Below are 18,904 nucleotides of genomic sequence, written 5' to 3' on the forward strand. Positions count from 1 at the left end.
CTGGCATGACTGATTCCTCTCCTATCCGGTATTCCTCTGGAGGATCCTGCATTGCTATGCCTACTGCTGCTGTTGCTGCTGGGAGTCATTCATCGTCCTAGAGAGGAAGCTGGAACACCACTATTTCTTTCACTAAGCAATTGACCCTCCAACAGTCCTTAGCAAGGAGGATGAAGTACGACAGCAGTCATCCTGTTGCAAAGTGGATAACTGAGGCCTTGACAGCTATGTTGGCGTTAGACGTGCATCCGGTATCCGCCATTAGTGCAGTGGGATTTAAACAATTTATGGAGGTAGTGTCCCCGCTACCAAATCCCGTCTAGATTCCACTTCACTAGGCAGGCAATACCGAGAATGTACAGAGACGTCAGAAAAAAAAGTGTCCTCAGTGTCCTAAAAAATGCGGTTGTACCCAATGTCCACTTAACCACGGACATGTGGACAAGTGGAACAGGGCAGACTAAGGACTAGCCCACTGAGTAGATCTATCGCCTTACGCAGCAACAACAGCAGCGTCACCAACAGCAGCATCTCAGAAATGCCAGCTCGTTCCAAGGCAGGCTACGCTGTGTATCAACGATTTCAGCAAGAGGCACACCGCCGACAACCTCATAGAGAAACTGAGGGAAATCATTGCCCAATGGCTTACCCCACTTAGACTCTCCTGGGGATTTGTCATATCTGAGAACGCCACCAATATTGTGCGGGCATTACATCTGAGAAAATTCCAGCACGTCCCATGTTTTGCTCACACAATAAATTTGGGCGTGCAGGAGATGCTTTGGGTGGCCCGAAAAATTTCTGCCTACTTTTGCCATTCATCGACTGTGTGCCGAAGACTTAAGCGCCAGCAAACACTCTTTAACCTGCCATCACCCTCTATATGCTTCAGAGGATGGAGGAGCAGCAAAGGCCATTCAAGCCTATACATCCACCTATGACATAGGCAAAGGAGGGGATATGCACCTAACTCAAGCACAGTGGAGAATGATTTCCGTGTTGTGCAAGGTTCTCCAACCCTTCGAACTTGCCACACGTGAAGTCAGTTCAGACACTGCCAGCTTGAGTCAGGTCATTCCCCTCATCAGGTTTTTGCAGAAGCAACTGGAGAAAGTGAAGGAGGAGCTAAGACAGAGCAATTCCGCTCGGTATGTGGGACTTGTGGATGAAGCCCTTCATTCGCTTTGCCAGGATTTGAGGGTGGTCAATCTGTTGAAATCAGGCCACTACATTTTGGCCAACCATGCTCGATATTAGGTTTAAAGTCTACGTGATGTCTCTCTTTCCGGCGGACACAAGCCTGCAGAGGTGCAAAGACCTGCTGGTGAAAACACTGTCAGCTGAAGCGTAACGTGGCACATCAATAGCTCTTTCTTCATTTTCTCCCGCAACTGGGGCTGCCGGGAAACAACTTAGATATCCTAAGCAACCCGCTGACAGTGGATGCAGGGCAGGCAGGACCAAGTTTGGACATCTGGTCCGGACTGAAGGACCTACCAACAATTTCTGACATGTCTACTGTACTGCATATGATACTGTCACCATTGACAGAATGGTAGAGGATTATATCGGTGACAGCATCCAAGTATTCATGTCAGACAGTCCATACCTGTACTGGCCGGAAAAAGAGGCAATTTGGAGGCCCCTGTATAAACTGGCTCTATTTTACCTAAGTTGCCCCCCCTCCAGTGTGTTCTCCGAAAAAGTTTTTAGTGCAGCCGGGAACCTTGTCAACGAAAGGCGTAGGAGGTTGCTTCCACAAAACGTGGAGAAGATGATGTTCGTCAAAATAAATTATCAATTCATCCAAGAAGACCAGCCTCCAGAAAGTACAGAGGGATTCTGTGAGGATGATGATGGACACAACACTGAAGAGGGTGAAGAATCGGTGGATGATGATGACGACGATATCTTCCCTCTGTAGCGCCAGTTTGTGCAGGGACAGATTATTTGCCAGCTTGTTTTGTGGGGGCCCAAACAAACCAATCATTTTAGTCACAGTTGTGTGGCAGACCCTGTCGCTGAAATGATCGGTTTGTTAAAGTATGCATGTCCTGTTTATACAACATAAGGGTGGGTGCGAGGGCCCAAGGACAATTCCATCTTGCACCTCTTTTTGTTCTTTGCATTATGTACTCTTTGGGGCCTAGTTTTTCAAACTGCCATCCTGTCTGCCACTGCAATGTCGCTCCTAGATGGGCCACGTGTTTGTGCCGCCCACTTGTGTCGCTTAGCATAGTCATCCAGCTACCTCGGTGCAACCTTCTGGCCTAAAAACAATATTGTGAGGTGGTCAGAATAGACTGGACATGAGTGGAAATTAATATTATTGAGGTTAATAATAGCGTAGGAACAAAGAAAAACCAAATTCTGTGATTTTAGCTGGTTTTATGCTTTTTTGACAAAAAACACAGATCCAGAACACAAAACACGGAAGCGTGGTTTTGGCAAAACCAATCCAGATCGAAAACACAAAGAAAGATCCACATCCAAAACATGAAAAGTGGCCGGTGCACACCCCTAATAATAACAAGTTGAACTTGATGAACGTATGTCTTATTTTATCCTTGCTATCTGTCTGTTTGGACATGGTCACAGTGGACCCATCATACTTTTCAACTGCAGGCCAATTATGCCTATACTCTGACAGTCCCATGTCATCCCTACTCGCGTCTACCTGTGGACTTTTTCAGTAGAGTAAGAGAATGACTCATCGATTCAATCCACTAAATGTAGTAGCAAAAATGAAGTCTTGCAGTTGCAATTTTTTCTTGTTCATGGTCATCGCTGTACAGTTTTAACTGACGACAACAGACAGAACACAGTATTGCTTCTGCTTTCCTTAGAAGGTCACAGTGCCCAGATCTGGGAAGCAAATTAAAAAAAAAGAAAATCTGTAATAAGTTTATCTAGTTTCCTCCATGAAGTCCAGTGGCTTGAAGCCTGGGTAACAGGGAAGAACAATCGCAGGAAGGAAGTTTGCTGGGTGGGAGTCCAGCTCATTCCCAAAGTGGAGTAAAGTGGAAATTCTGGGAAGTCGCAAACTCCTGAACTGACCTAGCTCCAAACAGCGTTCTCTTTTGTTCTATGGTGATCCAGTGACTAGTGGATTGTTTGTAACTATTTTTACGTGGATTAGGACCTTTTCTGCTCCTATTATACGGGTAAGTGATACGTTACAACTTTCATTGCTAGTGACTCTTATTGCTGATTACTTTATGTGAATGAGGCCCTATAACTGTTCGTAAACTTCACCATCTGCTACACTGGTGTTTGGGAATTAACAGGGTGATTCTACAAAAAGTATCTAGAACTTTGAAGCTTTCTTTTCAGCTGTATGTTTTCCAGTGATGTGTAAGGCAGAGCCTCTCCTGTCATACTTCTGTATACTCCAGAGTTTTGACTATAACAATTCTAAGAAAAATTGAAAGAAAATATTATAAATATCTTCTATGCATTATTCTAATCATTTTATAGTCAAAACTGGAGTAAAAGGTGTATGGCAGGTGAGGCACTGCCTCCATTGTCTACCTTTTCCACACATCCCTGATCAAAACGCACCAAATTCCCAGCACTATATACTGCTGCACCTTTATATAATGCCCACAGGAACCCTCGGGTTCATATATGTATCTGTAAATCTGGCTCTGATACTAGCCAGTGCTTCCCCAGCCATTTACCTCACCTCACTTCAAGGCTTATCTTAATAAACAGTACTTTTGTCATATCTAAAATGTCCTTGCTGATAACCTAACCAGTTTAGGCAACCTGTGGCGCTGGGGATTCTGTAGAACTACAAGTCCGAGCTAATAATGTCCCAGTTTGACTCCCTATAATAGGCCAAAAGTCCTAACTGTTCAAGAAGGGTCACTGTCGTTCTCCAGCTGTTGGACTTAATGGGCTCCAAGTCCCAGCATCCCTTTCCTCATCAGCCATGGTCTGTATTTTAGGATTCTTATCTCTGGGTTAGGGCTGTTGTGCGCAATCTGTACCTCTGTTGATGAAAGTGTTGTTACAGCTTTTCTTTGCTGGACTATATATATATATATATATATATATATATATATAATAAGGGAAGGGACCAGGCAGCCTCAGAGGTGAAGAACAAAGAAAGTTATTGTGAGAATAAGTTTTATAGTGTACACATACTTGTACACAGTCAGTAATCTACAAATAGAGAAATATGGTCCCAGTTGTTTAATGATGTTGCAATATCTGCGGTCAGTAATGATATATTTTATATTTGACATATTATCCTGCTATGACATATGCCATAGGTAGGCTTACCATATCATCCCTTTAATGGCATACATATGAATTACACAGGTTCTGTCGCTGGCTGACTTCAAGTCTCCATTTCACCTGGTTTTAATCAGCCACAGAACCTGTGTAATTCACGTGACCTGAATTATAGGGATGGTATGGCAAACCTACCTCTGTAATTCTATAACCGACTACAAAGGCTATTTAATGACACGCTGCAATTTCGCACAAAGATGCTGTAAAAACCATCAGCCAATCAGAAAGCAGGTTTTGTCTCTACTAGGCTCATACACCCTTTGTCGCTTCAGCAGTTGTGGAACTGCAAGTTCAAGTGTGCCCTGTCAGCCAGCTGCTTCACGGGCATCCTGGGATTTTTAGTTCCTCACAAGCTACAGAGTTACAAGTTGCTAACATTTGATTGGTTGCTATTGTTTACATCTGGTTTGAGGTGTTTGTTCCATGTTATTGTATATACATTTGTATTTTCTAATGCTCTTATGTCATTAATTGGCATACTGAGACATTTTTACATCTTTTACCAAGTAGATCAATAAGACTGCAGACATTGTTAAAGGATCTGAAGAGGCAGCATCTATGAGGTGTAATTTTCCAGCAGTACAGTGCTCGAGATCTCCTTTTGTCTCTCGCCATTCTATACCGTATTTGTACATTTTGTGTAATTTATAGTCTATGAACAGAGCTGGGAAAATGGCAATGACTGCATTCTGCCTTGTGCTGTGGATGGAGCAGGTCTGGAACACATGGCCAATTACTGTATTTAGAAAACCTGAGCCAAGGCCTGAAACACATCCTGCTTTTGTTTGAAAAGAATAGGAAACAGGATACTTAATATAACAGACCTTCTATAGAATGAAAATCAGATACCACATGTTTATTTTCTCTTTTTAAAAAAATCACAATTAAGACATATTTGTGAAATATACAATTATTTTCCCTTTGCTTTTAGTTGTTATATTTGTCAGTTCCTGTTGTGATTACTTTGTAATTATTTTCTACAAACTCCTTCTCAATAAGTTTCTTTTTTACACAACTGAGATTTTATTTTTTTATTATCATATATTTTATATACCGCGCACATACTGTATTCTGCAGTGCTTTACAGAGAATATTTCACCATTCACAGCAATACCTGCCCCTTACTTCCAGCTTGCTACTTCAGGGGGTGGGACCGGGCTTTCATGTCATTAGGCCCTGCCCCCATACTCGGCACAATGCCGCAATTCGCGAAGGGGGCGATGTCACGATTCGCAGGTATGTAGGGAGGAGGCAGGGTAAATGACGCAAACGATCATTTTAGCCCCACCCTTTGGACTGCGATTCCCAGTGGTATTATCTCCCCATCCTGTCCACCTTACTAGGAAGTGGGTGAGATGTAGGTGATCCGTCCAATCTTGTGGAGGACTGCCCAAAAAATTGCGAGCCTTCCGCATCTGCCCTGCACCAATGGAGCTTACAATCTATGATCCCTACCACATGTACTCACCATGGTTAATTTTTTGTCAGCAGCCAATTAACATGCCAGTGTATTTTTTGAGGAAACCAAGTACCAACGCAAGCACAGGAAGAATATTTAAACTCCACACAGTTAGGGCCATAGTGGGAGTTGAACCCAGGACCTCAGTGCTGTGAGACAATAATGCTAACCATTAAACCTTCCATGCTGACCACTGAGATCAATGCCACTAGTTGTGTAGAAATAGATATTTCTGCTATCAATGATCGTTAAGGATAATTTCACTTGAAAATGGCATTTCAGTTTTGGGTAGAATATGCCACATAAAAGCTGGGATCCAGTGTCCAGGATATCCAGGAGGTTCTCGGATGATTTACACGTGCCCGCTGCCCGCTCACTCTTTTGCTCGAACTGGCAGCATTTTGTCAGTGGACAACTCACTGCATGCCTGACAAAAAGTATGCAGCCCAAATGTAATAGCCAATGTGCAATTTAGCTGTGAGATTTAAACTGTTAATAAAGATAAAATATTACTTTTATTATCGATATATTAAAATAAGTAGGGGAATAAATGGGTGAATATTATTACTGGCTGTAATTAAAAATAAAGAAAATATATATTTCTTCTAAGGCGCTCACAATTCTACCGGTAAGTATCCAGTTGTTTTTTAAATCAATTTTCCTCAGTCCGTTTGGGCTTAAAAATCCCAAAGTAAGTATAGATAAAATAATTCATCAAAGTACCTTGATATCTTGGATATAATGACATTATTGTATTGTTTAGGTACTGAGATTTTTGCAGGCACAGGAGTAAAGATGAACGGTATAAACATATTTCCTGTGTTGCAAAACACATTTGTCTCGAGGCTCTAAAACTGTTGCAAAAAAACACCATCTATAGCATTCAACGTAGGGAATTATAATATCATCAGCAACAGAATATTCCAAAAAATATAATGTTCAAAGTGAAGGTTCAGCAGTAATTGACCCTTATTATACCCCTTTTACACCAGAGCTAAAACCTGGGTTATTGCAGGGTTAACCCGGGTAGCTCCGTGATATAAAAAGGGAAAGGGTTGGATTGTCGGGTCGAGTGACCCAGCAATCCAACCAAGGTAACTGGCAAGGTTTAACACGGGAGTAACTCGTGAACCCTGCAGTGTAAACGGCGCAATCCGGGTGACTTGGATCGTGCCACATGCCTGCCAATTGGCCGGCTTCAGTGGTGCTTGCAGATGATGTCATCTCTAAGAGTCCACTTCAACCCCGGGAAATCCAGGTCTCTGCAGACCCGGCTCCGGTGTGAACGCCGCCGACTCGGGAATATCCTGGGTTGGCGCCGGGGAAATTCCGGGTCTGATCCGGATTGGAACCCTGTATAAAAGCGGTATAACGGTCTATAAATGTCACTCATAAAGAAACACCTGTGTGAGTGTACCTATCCTATAAAATACTAGTAGAAAATATTCTCTCAATAACACCAGCAGAGCATACTCCAAAGATAATGATCAGAGTAAAAGGCATTAAAGGTGCATACACACGGAACGTTATCTTTCAATGATATGGACGATAACGATATTGTTCAACAATATATCGTTCATATCATTCCGTGTGTATGCAATGAACGGCCAACGATGCGTGCATGCAGGCCAACCTGGACGATACTGTTTATTTTCCATAGGGGTTTGCGATCGTTGGTCGTTCATCGTTGGTGATATCTTTGGTGTGTGGATGAACAATATCGTTCATCCAGCACACCATGAATTTCAAGGGAGATCATTCACTGATATCGTTCGCAATATTTGTGTACCCAGCATTCCACTTAACCAGCAAGTGTCAAAAGATGGTCCAAGTGAGTACTGGCAGGGGCGGATTGGGCCATCGGGACAGCGGGAGGTTCCCGCTGGGCCGGTCCCATGTTCCCCTCTGCCGAGCCGGCTCATACTAACTGCCTGCCCTGCCGGACTGCAACGCGGGCTGCATTGATCGGTACTCAGCTCCAATCATGCAGCTGGCAGAGGCTTTTCCAGGGCCGCAAGGATGGTGGTGCTGCTGATGCCGTTGCACAGGACGGCACAAGCTGCCACCATCCTTATTGATAGACGCCCGCTGCAATCCGTGTCAATGCGACCGGCACTGGCTCAATTAGATACCTACCCGCCCGGCTCCGCCTCCCATACTCACGGACCCGCACTATATGGGAAGAGATGTCATGATGTCACAAGGTCTCCCAGAGTGCAGTGCGAGGAGCCGTGGAACCAGCCAGCGTACAGGAGCCAAGCTGCGCCAACTTCAATCTGCCCCAGCTGCACAAGCCAGACCGTGACTTTCTCGGCATCAACTGGTACAAGCAGCTCCTGCAGACCCCTGAGGAGGTAATTACTGCGATTGATACAGGGGCAGAGCCGAGGGGCAATTACTACTGGTGATATAGAGGAAGAGAGCACTTGCTATGGGTGACATGGGGCACTTACTGTTGGTGACATGGGCAGGGGGCACCTACTGTGGGTGACAAGAGGCACTTACTGTGGGTGACATGGTCAGGGGGCACTTACTGTGGTAACGATACTGCCTTTGAACCTCTATATACCCCTGCCTATACCTTCTAATATCCTGCCTATAAACCTCTAAGGATGACGCTAATTTGCGTACGCAGTCATACAGTAAATAAAGACTCCAGACCTAGAACCTGTGGTTCCAAAGCACAAAGTATTATTCAAGTAAAAGTACAGCAGTTACACGCTATGATCCTCATATAATCTTAGCACAAAGAGATTATACAGACCCAAGTACAATTATACATACGCAGCGCTCTCTGGTCCAGATGTAGGCATCAGCAAGAAACCCCTCGTCAATCAGCATTCAGCACGAAGACTAGGAACCCAGGGTCAGAGCACACATATTTATACCCCCCAGGAATAAACAACACAATAGAGAAGTTTGTTGCTAATACCATTGGTCCTACAGGAGAGGGCATATGTTACAAGGCATTTAACAGGTTGGTTCAAATAGACACAGTCCAGCCTCTAACAACTGGTGGTCTCTGGTTTCCCACCTCATGCAAATCCTGACAGTTGTTCATATAATGTACATTTTGTTGCTTGAAGTCTCTGCGGTCCATAAGTTGAGAATGCATGTTGCGATCTCTCCATCGATATTACCGGAATACTGTTGAGAGAGTACGCATCAGTACAATACCAAACATTATCTGAGGTGTTTTAAAATAACATTCCAATAATACATTCTATGCATGTCTAAATATAATACATTAAATGATGGTATTTCCTAGTTCAGGGTTGTAATGCAGTTCTGTATTTACCTCGGTATTCATACTGACCACCATCATAATTTCGTGTTTTCATTTTACTCTATTTTTACATTTTCCACACTTCAACACAATAGGAACACACAGGACACATATACCAATTAATATGATGACAATCAGTATAAGGATTAAGAATTTGCCTATGCTGGTGATCACTTCCTGGATCCATTCCCCTAGACCTGAGAACCATTTCACTGGGTTCAGCCATGAAACCCATCATTCTATCTTCTCCCCTACTTCAGCCACTGAAGCATTATGGTTTTTACGAAATTACCATTTTAGCTGCAGAATTTCATCCATCTTCCGGTCTATCACTACATTAGGGTCGCTGGTATCATTGGTGACATAGGTGCAACATTTTACTCCAAATTGGGTGGCCAACGTTACGCAATACCCTCCAGTAACAGCAGTTAAATAATTTAACACTAGCTTGTGTTGCACCAGTTCTTTCTTGTATGCTTGCAATTCTCTCCTTGTATACCTGAATGTGTCATCGTACATCTCGGTGATATTATCTATCAATTTAGCAAGTTCCTGAATATATCTAAAATTTAGTGTTCCCCGAGCGATCCTGGTGGGATCCAATGCGACTAAAACTTGAAAGCCAGTTGTTAATTAACTGAGTGGATTTGTGCACGTCACCAGGTATCATATTTCATTTGCCTCTGTGTTCATATTGCGTGTGAAGATATGGTGCTGGTGTGTTTTTATGTATACCAAGCTTTTCAACATGTGTGAGGGTCATAACTTCTGGGACTACTCTTCCCAGGTAACACAAACCTTCGGAACTCGGAGAGAGCCACTTATACGCTTTTCTTCCACATATAAAATATACATTATCAGGGAGAACATAAGGAGTGGTATGCATCATTATCATTAATCACATTTCCCTTGCAAACAATCCTATTTCTGGGTCTTCCATCTGGTACATGCAAGTTTCTGTCTGTATTATTTTAGCACAATAACCATCTGTCACCTTACCAATAATTTCTTTGGTGGAACTCAATGCATACCGGTACCTAAAATGTCTCCCACTAGATTTAATTGAGCGTAACAGATCGTGGTTTATGGACTCATTATCAGCTCTTTGTGAGAAGGTCATCATCTGATTATTCCCTGTCACTTCCCAATGCCCAGGTTTATTGGGGTTGGTTATGTTTAAACACAAAAGTGATCTATCTACTTGGAATTGATAGAGTTTGAAATGAGGTGGTTTGGATGAGAGGAATTTTCCATCCAAGGTTTTCCCTTTCTGTAATTCTAAAATTTCCATGATATTCAGCGGAAATGGCACCAACCCTACATTATGCTGTCCCTGTGGCACATGTGAGCACACCCAGCAATCAGTTTGGTTTAACACTTTGCCTACCATGCTATGATAATCCTCTAAAGGATACCCACCCCAGTACGGGTTATATTTAGGTTGGCACCGCGGGATACAATTCTCATCAACTAGGGACCCACAAAGCTCACAAATACAGGAATCTTCAGACGATAAACCTCCACTCCGTCCCCGAGTATCCGGAATAACAGCTCTCTTAACAATAACAGTACTAAGATTGGTCAGACACTCCCCTGATTGACATAGCACTCCTCCTGACTCCACTCCATCAGCACTGCCATCAGCTCCCATCTCCTCTATCGGTCCTCCAGCACAGAAACTGGGTATCCCCAAACAGATCATCACAACAAAAACTCTGGAAGAAAGAACTAGGATGACCACAGCAGACCACTCCATTGCTGGGAGCACCGATCTACACATTTCTTTAGCTCAGGTATCTCACCGTCACCTTTTTAATCCTTCCGGCACAAGCTCGCAATTGACAGGTCCACGTTATCGGCCTCGTCTCCGCCTTGTATCTCCACCGGTTGGTTAACCTCCCTATAGTGAGTAGAATGGACCCACGTATCTTCCCCGGCCACCCTTTGAGGATGTGGTACTTTGTCAACAATCGTCAGATACGGACCTTTCCACCAATCAGTCAAACGACCTGAGCTAAAAAAATTCAGATCATAACAAATTCCCCAGGTTTGACATCATGACAGTTTGCATTGGACATGTTAGTTAATAACACTTTCAATTTATGTTATTCTTATTCATCTTCGTATCTCAGAAGGGGGACAGATAAAAGAAATGACAGTCTGGAACGATCTTGGTTTTATTACCCATCACCTTACACATGTTCTGGGAAACGTCACCTATAAAATGAGTCCCCCTATCACTTTGATTAATTCTAGGGATATAGTATGCGCATACAGGTTCCTGCAATTAAATCTTGTTATTAATAGCTACTGCTCTAAATAATGCCTGGGCCCCTGGGTTGGATAGTATTCCGAGTATTTGACCTTAGCCTGGCATGGCTGCCGTTTATCCTTAGCAACCTTGTGTCCTGTGTGTGAGAGATAAAGCACAACAGTTAAATATCATTTAAACATGACCTAAATACAACAATAAATTGTCCACATTTTACATTAGAACAGATCCATTGGCAGGTTGAAAAGACTGTAAACAGTCATATAAGGCCTGGGAGAAGATACTGGGGTTGCCTATGAACCCATGGGAAACCCCTGTTCATGTGTGGTGTTCTTCACTTTGCAGTACTTACTTATGTGTCCCACTTGGTGACAGTTAAAACATCTTTTTGAATGGGGTGGATGAAAGGATTGTTGTGGGAGTTGAGCAAGAGGGAAAGATGGTGGGCATGGGTAGGAATATGGAGTATAAGGGTATGGTGGGAGGTATGAAATTTGTGGGTAGAATGGGACCTGTGGTTGTGTATGATATGTGGGGTAAGGATGTGTTTGCTGTGGTGTGGGATTGGTGAGGACGTGTAACTGTTCAGGTGCAAGTGTGTGTATAGGTGCAGGTGTGTCTACTGGCTGTAATGTTACAGTCATTCCTTCCAGAGCTTGGATACTGACAGCCATTAGTTTTTTGCTCTGGGTCTCTCTCTTCTTTGAGATGTTCTTATCATGTTCTATGGCAGATTCTATGAGTGTATCTATTGTGACTCCCCTCCAGCCAGGTTGTGAGGTCTGAACCCGAGTCTTTATCTTGGTTTACTTGGTCCGTTAAGGGAACGTCACCATCCAATACACAATCCGTGATAAATTTTGTCACGTCGGTATTGCGTGGTAGACAGGCCCTTAACACCAAATGCCAATCTTTATTAGTTGGCTCATGAGAACTACCCAAATTCCTCAAAAATCTCTGACATTTGGCTAGTTCCTTTTTGGGATCGGGGAAATCATTTATGATGGAATTTAGTTCTGCTCTTGTCCAAGGACAATGCATTACCACTTCCCTCGTGGGCACTACACCGTTCGCATCTGCATTTCCATTTGGAACAGTTATTGTCCAAAAGGGATGCAGACCGGCAGCGCTGCTACCTTTGACCTTGTTACCTGGCTGGGGGTTTAATCTGTTGCTGCTACGTATGGTATTCTACGGGTGCAGAGAGTGTTAGCACTTCCCTTGCTGTTACCGATGGAGATGGCGGCACCACTCGTGATTGTCATGGCGTAGACAGCATGGGAAATGGCAGACATTACAATAGGCTCATCATCCACATCATGAACATTTTCTTTATGGCTGCTTAAGAGAGGGTACAAATTGCTTGTTACATTTTTATGGGTATTTTTGATAACTACTTGCACCTCCATCCACATAAGGTGGGGGTGGTGCGCGTGAACTGCTGGCAATACCTTCCACAATGCTACCTTGCTGCACGTGTGCACCATTTTGCGACTCGCCTGCATTGCAATTCAGCGCCGCGGATGTATAATCTGGCAATGCACTCGCAACGCTAGTTTGCGTCGCTTGCGCATTTTTAAGCCACGCATCCCCTTCATGCTGCCACAACTTTAAACATTCATAACATTTGACCTTTTTCTCTCGGGAGCACATCAGAGTGATGTTATCCCGGACATTATCTAATACATCTTTATAAAAACTACCGATTCTGGGAAACGGTCTAACACTCTTCATCGTCATTTTAAACCATACATCACAATACCTTATTGCGTAAGTACCATACTTATTATGCATAATACGACAGACCGATCCAAACGGCGCTTCCATTAGCAGCACATCATTGTCTAACATCTCTATTGTATGCATGGCTCCCATTCTGAGACAACTCCTATGTTTTTCAATAAAGATTTAAACTGGTGAAAGAGAGTCAAGATACTTTCACTTACCTGTGGACGATTTAAATGGCAGCGCCCACACACCTGTGAAGATTTGAAGAAGGCTACTCCACACACCCGGATAAGATTTAAGAAGGCAACTTCCACACCTATGGAAGTTTAAGTCGGCTACTTTCACGCACCTCTCTACAACAAAGACAACATGTACACCTGCTACTGTGTATAGAACGGTAAGCTGCTTACCGAGCACCTAGCACTTAGCCCTTAAAGGTCATATGGTACCTCTAACTTTAGGAAACAAGTTACCCCTACCAACAAATACTCACTGTTACACACTTTTTTCCTGCGCAGAAAAATACACGTTAACCCAGATATTGACAACAATTGAAAAGAATGTAAACCTCAAAGGCTTTGTTTAAACATGTGGCAGCACAATCGGAAGTACGTATACGCTATTGTGCGACCAGTCGCATACACAATAATGCGACTACCACACAACCGTATGACAACCTTTAGCTGCGTACACAAAAGTGCGTCTTTACTGTGCGCAAAACTGTGACTCAGCCGCGTGTTCAATACTGCGGCACCCCTTTAAATGTTAGGTTTTATCAACAAAGGAAAACAAACTTTTTCCTCTCTTGTCCCTGGATTCTAGTCAGCATCCCTGGCTCACACGAAAACGGGTAGCGATCTCTCAGCAACGAGCGGTTGCAGGTAAACCCTGCATGTGGCCACTCCACCCTTTGGTGAGAAATCGATAACCGTAAGTGCCGTGTGAGTGGGTTAGTGACTTCACTACGAGCCCCCAACTAACGATACTGCCTTTGAACCCCTATATACCCCTGCCTATACCTTCTAATATCCTGCCTATAAACCTCTAAGGATGACGCTAATTTGCGTACGCAGTCATACAGTACATAAAGACTCCAGACCTAGAACCTGTGGTTCCAAAGCACAAAGTATTATTCAAGTAAAAGTACAGCAGTTACACGCTATGTTCCTCATATAATCTTAGCACAAAGAGATTATACAGACCCAAGTACAATTATACATACGCAGCGCTCTCTGGTCCAGATGTAAGCATCAGCAAGAAACCCCTCGTCAATCAGCATTCAGCACGAAGACTAGGAACCCAGGGTCAGAGCACACATATTTATACCCCCCAGGAATAAACAACACAATAGAGAAGTTTGTTGCTAATACCATTGGTCCTACAGGAGAGGGCATATGTTACAAGGCATTTAACAGGTTGGTTCAAATAGACACAGTCCAGCCTCTAACAACTGGTGGTCTCTGGTTTCCCACCTCATGCAAATCCTAACAGTTGTTCATAAAATGTACATTTTGTTGCTTGAAGTCTCTGCGGTCCATAAGTTGAGAATGTATGTTGCGATCTCTCCATCGATATTACCGGAATACTGTTGAGAGAGTACGCATCAGTACAATACCAAACATGGCTTACTTATCACATATAAAACCTTAGTTACGAAATAATCTTAATTTCCTAGCAATTATAATAAATGTGCATACTTGAATCTTATACCTTAAAGCTTATGGAACCTTGTATGTGAATATGTAATGTGTGAGTATGCAGGGTTTGATGTAAAGACACTAGTTAACTTGGGGCAGATGCATGTGTATGAAGCTAATATTCAGCGTTTTCATACAGGATCTTATGCATTCGCTAATATGCGACTAGTTAACAGCGCAATTGTGCGTATTAATGTGTGTATGAGAAATGGTGAAAGATGCAATCGCATGATGCTAATAGTAATATCGCCACAAGTGTGAGTTTATCTAAAATGGCGCTTAGGTGGCCATTCACAAAATGGCGTCTTGCGATCTTATTTCCAAGATGGCGTCTTGCGGCCAGTCGCAAGATGGCGTCGCTGCGATCCAATTTTAAACTGATCTTGTCTCAGCCAATTATCCAGCTTCGACAGTGGGTGACATGGGCAGGAGGCACCTACTGTTGGTGACATGGGCAGGGGGCACATACTATGGGTGACATGGTCAGGGTGCACTTACTATGGGTGACATGGACAGGGGGTACTTACTATGGGTGACGGGGCACTTACTGTGGGTGACATGGGCATGGGGCACTTACTATGGGTGACGGGGCACTTACTGTGGGTGACATGGGCATGGGGCACTTACTGTGGGTGACATGGACAGGGGGCACTAACTGTGGGTGATTATAAGGGCTAGCGGGATCTTACTGTGGGTGATAGAGGGGCAGGTTACCATAGGTTACAATGTAATATAATGGGGAGATACAGGGACAGATTACAGTGGGTTGCAGCACAAGAGAAACCGAAAGATTGCATAAGAAAAGAGGTGTTTTAAACCTCTAAGATGGGGGCAGGCATGTATGCAAATTACTTGTTGGAGTTAGCCTATGGCAAGCAGGGGCGGGTTTGTAACAGGAACATTATATAGAGGGCTAAAAGTGTGGGCCCAAAGCCTCTTTGTTCCAGATTCCCCACCCTCCCTCCCCTATAAATTTTGGTATGTTGTGGGTTTGGTTTTGGGTGGCTGGAAAGAACGGCAGGTCGCCAGTCCGGGTGCAATTATGATTTAAGGGTGCTCCCTTCATTGACTGGTAGTTGGCTGTACCAACCTAACGGGGGGCAGTATCACCACCTAAACGGGTGGGTAGTCAAGATGGGGGTGAGCGTTACCTTTTGTTGTTGACATGATTTACATGGTTATGTGTATGCACTCTGGGCGATCTATGCCTGCTATGCCTTTTGTTGTTTGTGTGTGGGCATAGCAGATTTGGCTGATTTCTGGCCGTCCTTTCTTTGCCACCATACATCCTTAAATAAATAATAAATAAATAATAATTATTATTGCTCCAATAAATCGCCATCAAGTTATCTGCCAAATCCACGTCTCAGTGTCTTTATTTTATGTTAGTATGATAAGTGGTTTGCACACATGACAACACCTCATCCGATAGAAGGTTTATATAATGTAGTAATACTGAGGATAGGTTACCAGTGGCAAACGCAGGATTTCTAGAGGGGGGTTTCCAAATGCGTGATTTTAGAGTTATGGGGGGCCAGACCATGAAGAGGGCATAATTACCACTTATCCAGCTTTAATATGCGTCATACAAAGTGTATTGTATGTAATAATTCCAGCATATACAGGACCAGTGATCACAATAAGCCATTAGATGCGGCAGTAGGGCCATCCTGTCTGAGCTGGATGTTTTTATTTTAGATGTGGGCACCATTCCAGGGCATGGGAGCAAGTCCGGGAGTCTGGGGGAGCAGCAGAATAACCTAGCACTGCCCTGGACATATATGTACATATTGGGCTCTATAGCAGCACATCCCTAACAGTGAATGTTTTCCAGATCTCCTAGTTGGTGCACAGGATATTTATTACTGACTGATACATGTTAAAAGTTTCACAGGTGGTGCTAATTATTTCATTTGTGATACTGTGAAGAACATGCAGCACTAGTAACATTCTATTATATTACTCTTTCTATTGTGGTCATGTTGTGGGCTGGGGAGGGGGGTTTCCAGGCAGACGGAAACCCCCCCTGCGTTTGCCTATGGTTACTGTATAATAGGGAGAGACAGGGACAGGTGACGAAACGGGGGAATGTGCAGGAGACACACAGGTAGGATTAGAAGAAAAGGCTGGGTAACAATAATCTTCAGTAAGACACCAATTACAGACAAATGGTATCAAACTAGTAAATATATTTTATTAATATAAAATAATTTGATCAGGGAAACTTACATTTTACCATGCCCCAAAAACTTCTATTTTTAAGTATCATCTGGTTGAACCTCTGTTGCATGATGATGACATTGGGACTTATATAATAGGGTACGAGCTTGTGCCAATATGGGAATACATACAAGTGTTTCTGTATTTTTTAAGCGGCAATCATTTTTAAGACAAAACCAAACTGGTTTTGACTTTAAAATGGTTGTTGCTTTAAAAATACACGATCACTCGCATGTTTTCCCATAGGAGCACAAGCTCGTACCCAAATACATAAGCCCCATTGGCATTATTCCTATACAAACAGGCAGTTTCCGGACCATATGATCTCTTACATGAATAGTGATCACCGACTAAAGATACTGCCTGTCCAGGGAGGATAAATTTATTCGGAGGCTTCCGTTGCAGAGAAACCATCATATACTTAAGGAAGACTCTCAAGTCGAATGGCCTGTACCTTGGGCTGCGACCGTATTGTTTTAATAAGGGAAACATATGAATTCCACATTCCGTGGCTGGCTGAGTTCAAGTCTTCATTTCACATGGTTTTAATCAGTCAAAGAACCTGTATAATTTATCTGTGTCCCTTATTAAAAGGAATGATTTGGCACCCTACAACCTGCCAAGAACACGGGGTGGGGGCGGGAAGATCATTGTACAGTATGAGTGAAATGGCCGAGGGGGAGCTGCTGCGTGCGTCACTCCTCACGCTACCAGCAGGAATATAGGAGGTAAGGGGAGGCTGGCACTGCTGGTCTAACTGCGTCACACAGTAATAGTGACATGGTCAATCAAAATTATATAATATAGTGTAGTATGTGAAAAGCACAATGGGTTACTTAGGATAAATCACATACATCACAAAAGTTACAAACTGCCATTTCAGAGTAATTATACCTGTCAGTAGAAAGCGCATCCAGGGGATATTGAAAGCTGGTTCCTGGTTTGAAAACTGAGCCACCGCGCATTCTACTAACAGGCTTGTTTGGCCCTGATATGCCAGTTTTTTGTAGTGACATTAGCATAAAGTCAGAAGCAACTACAGCAAAAGACGCAAGAAAGGCCGCGGCTGCCTCTGTCTCAGAATCAGGCTTTATGAGGAGGGAGTATCCTGAACCCCCTTCAACAGACCCCTCCCCCTCAACAGACCCACCCTCATTAGGGCTGCTTCCAGAAATTTCCCGGGCTGGTTTTCCATCCCAACCCGCCCCTGAGTACTGGTATGGTTCATATAACAGCTGCAGGGGACCTCTAAAAGTACACACACACACAAAGCAAAGGTCACCATTAATTAACCTTTTACAGGTGGTCTGTAAATTACACCTAAGGTTTTCACACACACATATGTGTATTAGATGGTGCTTACTAAAGGTCCCCATACATCAGCAATCAGAAAACCACAATTTAACGATTTTAACAATTTTTTGCCAGATTTAGCTATTCCCCATTCCACCAATCTGCACCCATACATTACAGATATTTTTCAGTGATTTGCAGATCATTTTCAGGAAAAACAGATCTACCAGTTATTAAGGGTTTATCATTTTACTACTACCGGTCTGCAATTATTATCATACATTAGCAATCTACAGCCCCGATTGGTCGATGAATTCCAACATATTTGACAACTTGATTTCCTGATTCCGATTGATGTACTCCATACATTTCCGATTTTAACCCCCAATAATCTGCAAAACGGGGAATTGCCCCAATCTATTGCAGATGTATTAGGGCCTTTACTCAAAGTTTTCATACACCTTGAGAAATCTTCAGAGATAATGGTCAGAGTAAAGGGCATTCTGGACCCAAATGTAATAACCTGTGTGCAATTTAGCTGCGAGATTTAAAGCCAATCTGGTTCAACATAAAAAACTTGAGGCTTTTAATCTAAATGCTAAATGCCAGCAATTGTAGTCTGAAGTCAGCCTGTTCTCCTGCCAATGTGG

At 43.3% G+C, this 18,904-nt stretch overlaps 1 protein-coding gene across 1 annotated transcript in view; it reads left to right on the forward strand.

The window, feature by feature from the left end:
• Window positions 1–3,056: 3,056 nt before the first annotated feature.
• Window positions 3,057–18,904, forward strand: part of CDH5 (cadherin 5) — a 93,127-nt gene continuing 77,279 nt past the window's right edge. Inside the window, exon 1 of the mRNA XM_088451282.1 lies at window positions 3,057–3,164. The gene's annotated coding sequence lies outside the window, so the exon portion shown is untranslated. The remainder of the gene's footprint in view (window positions 3,165–18,904) is intronic.

The sequence above is a fragment of the Taudactylus pleione genome, unplaced genomic scaffold (assembly GCF_031769625.1).
Source record: "Taudactylus pleione unplaced genomic scaffold, aTauple2 ptg000545l, whole genome shotgun sequence".
NCBI lineage: Eukaryota > Metazoa > Chordata > Amphibia > Anura > Myobatrachidae > Taudactylus > Taudactylus pleione.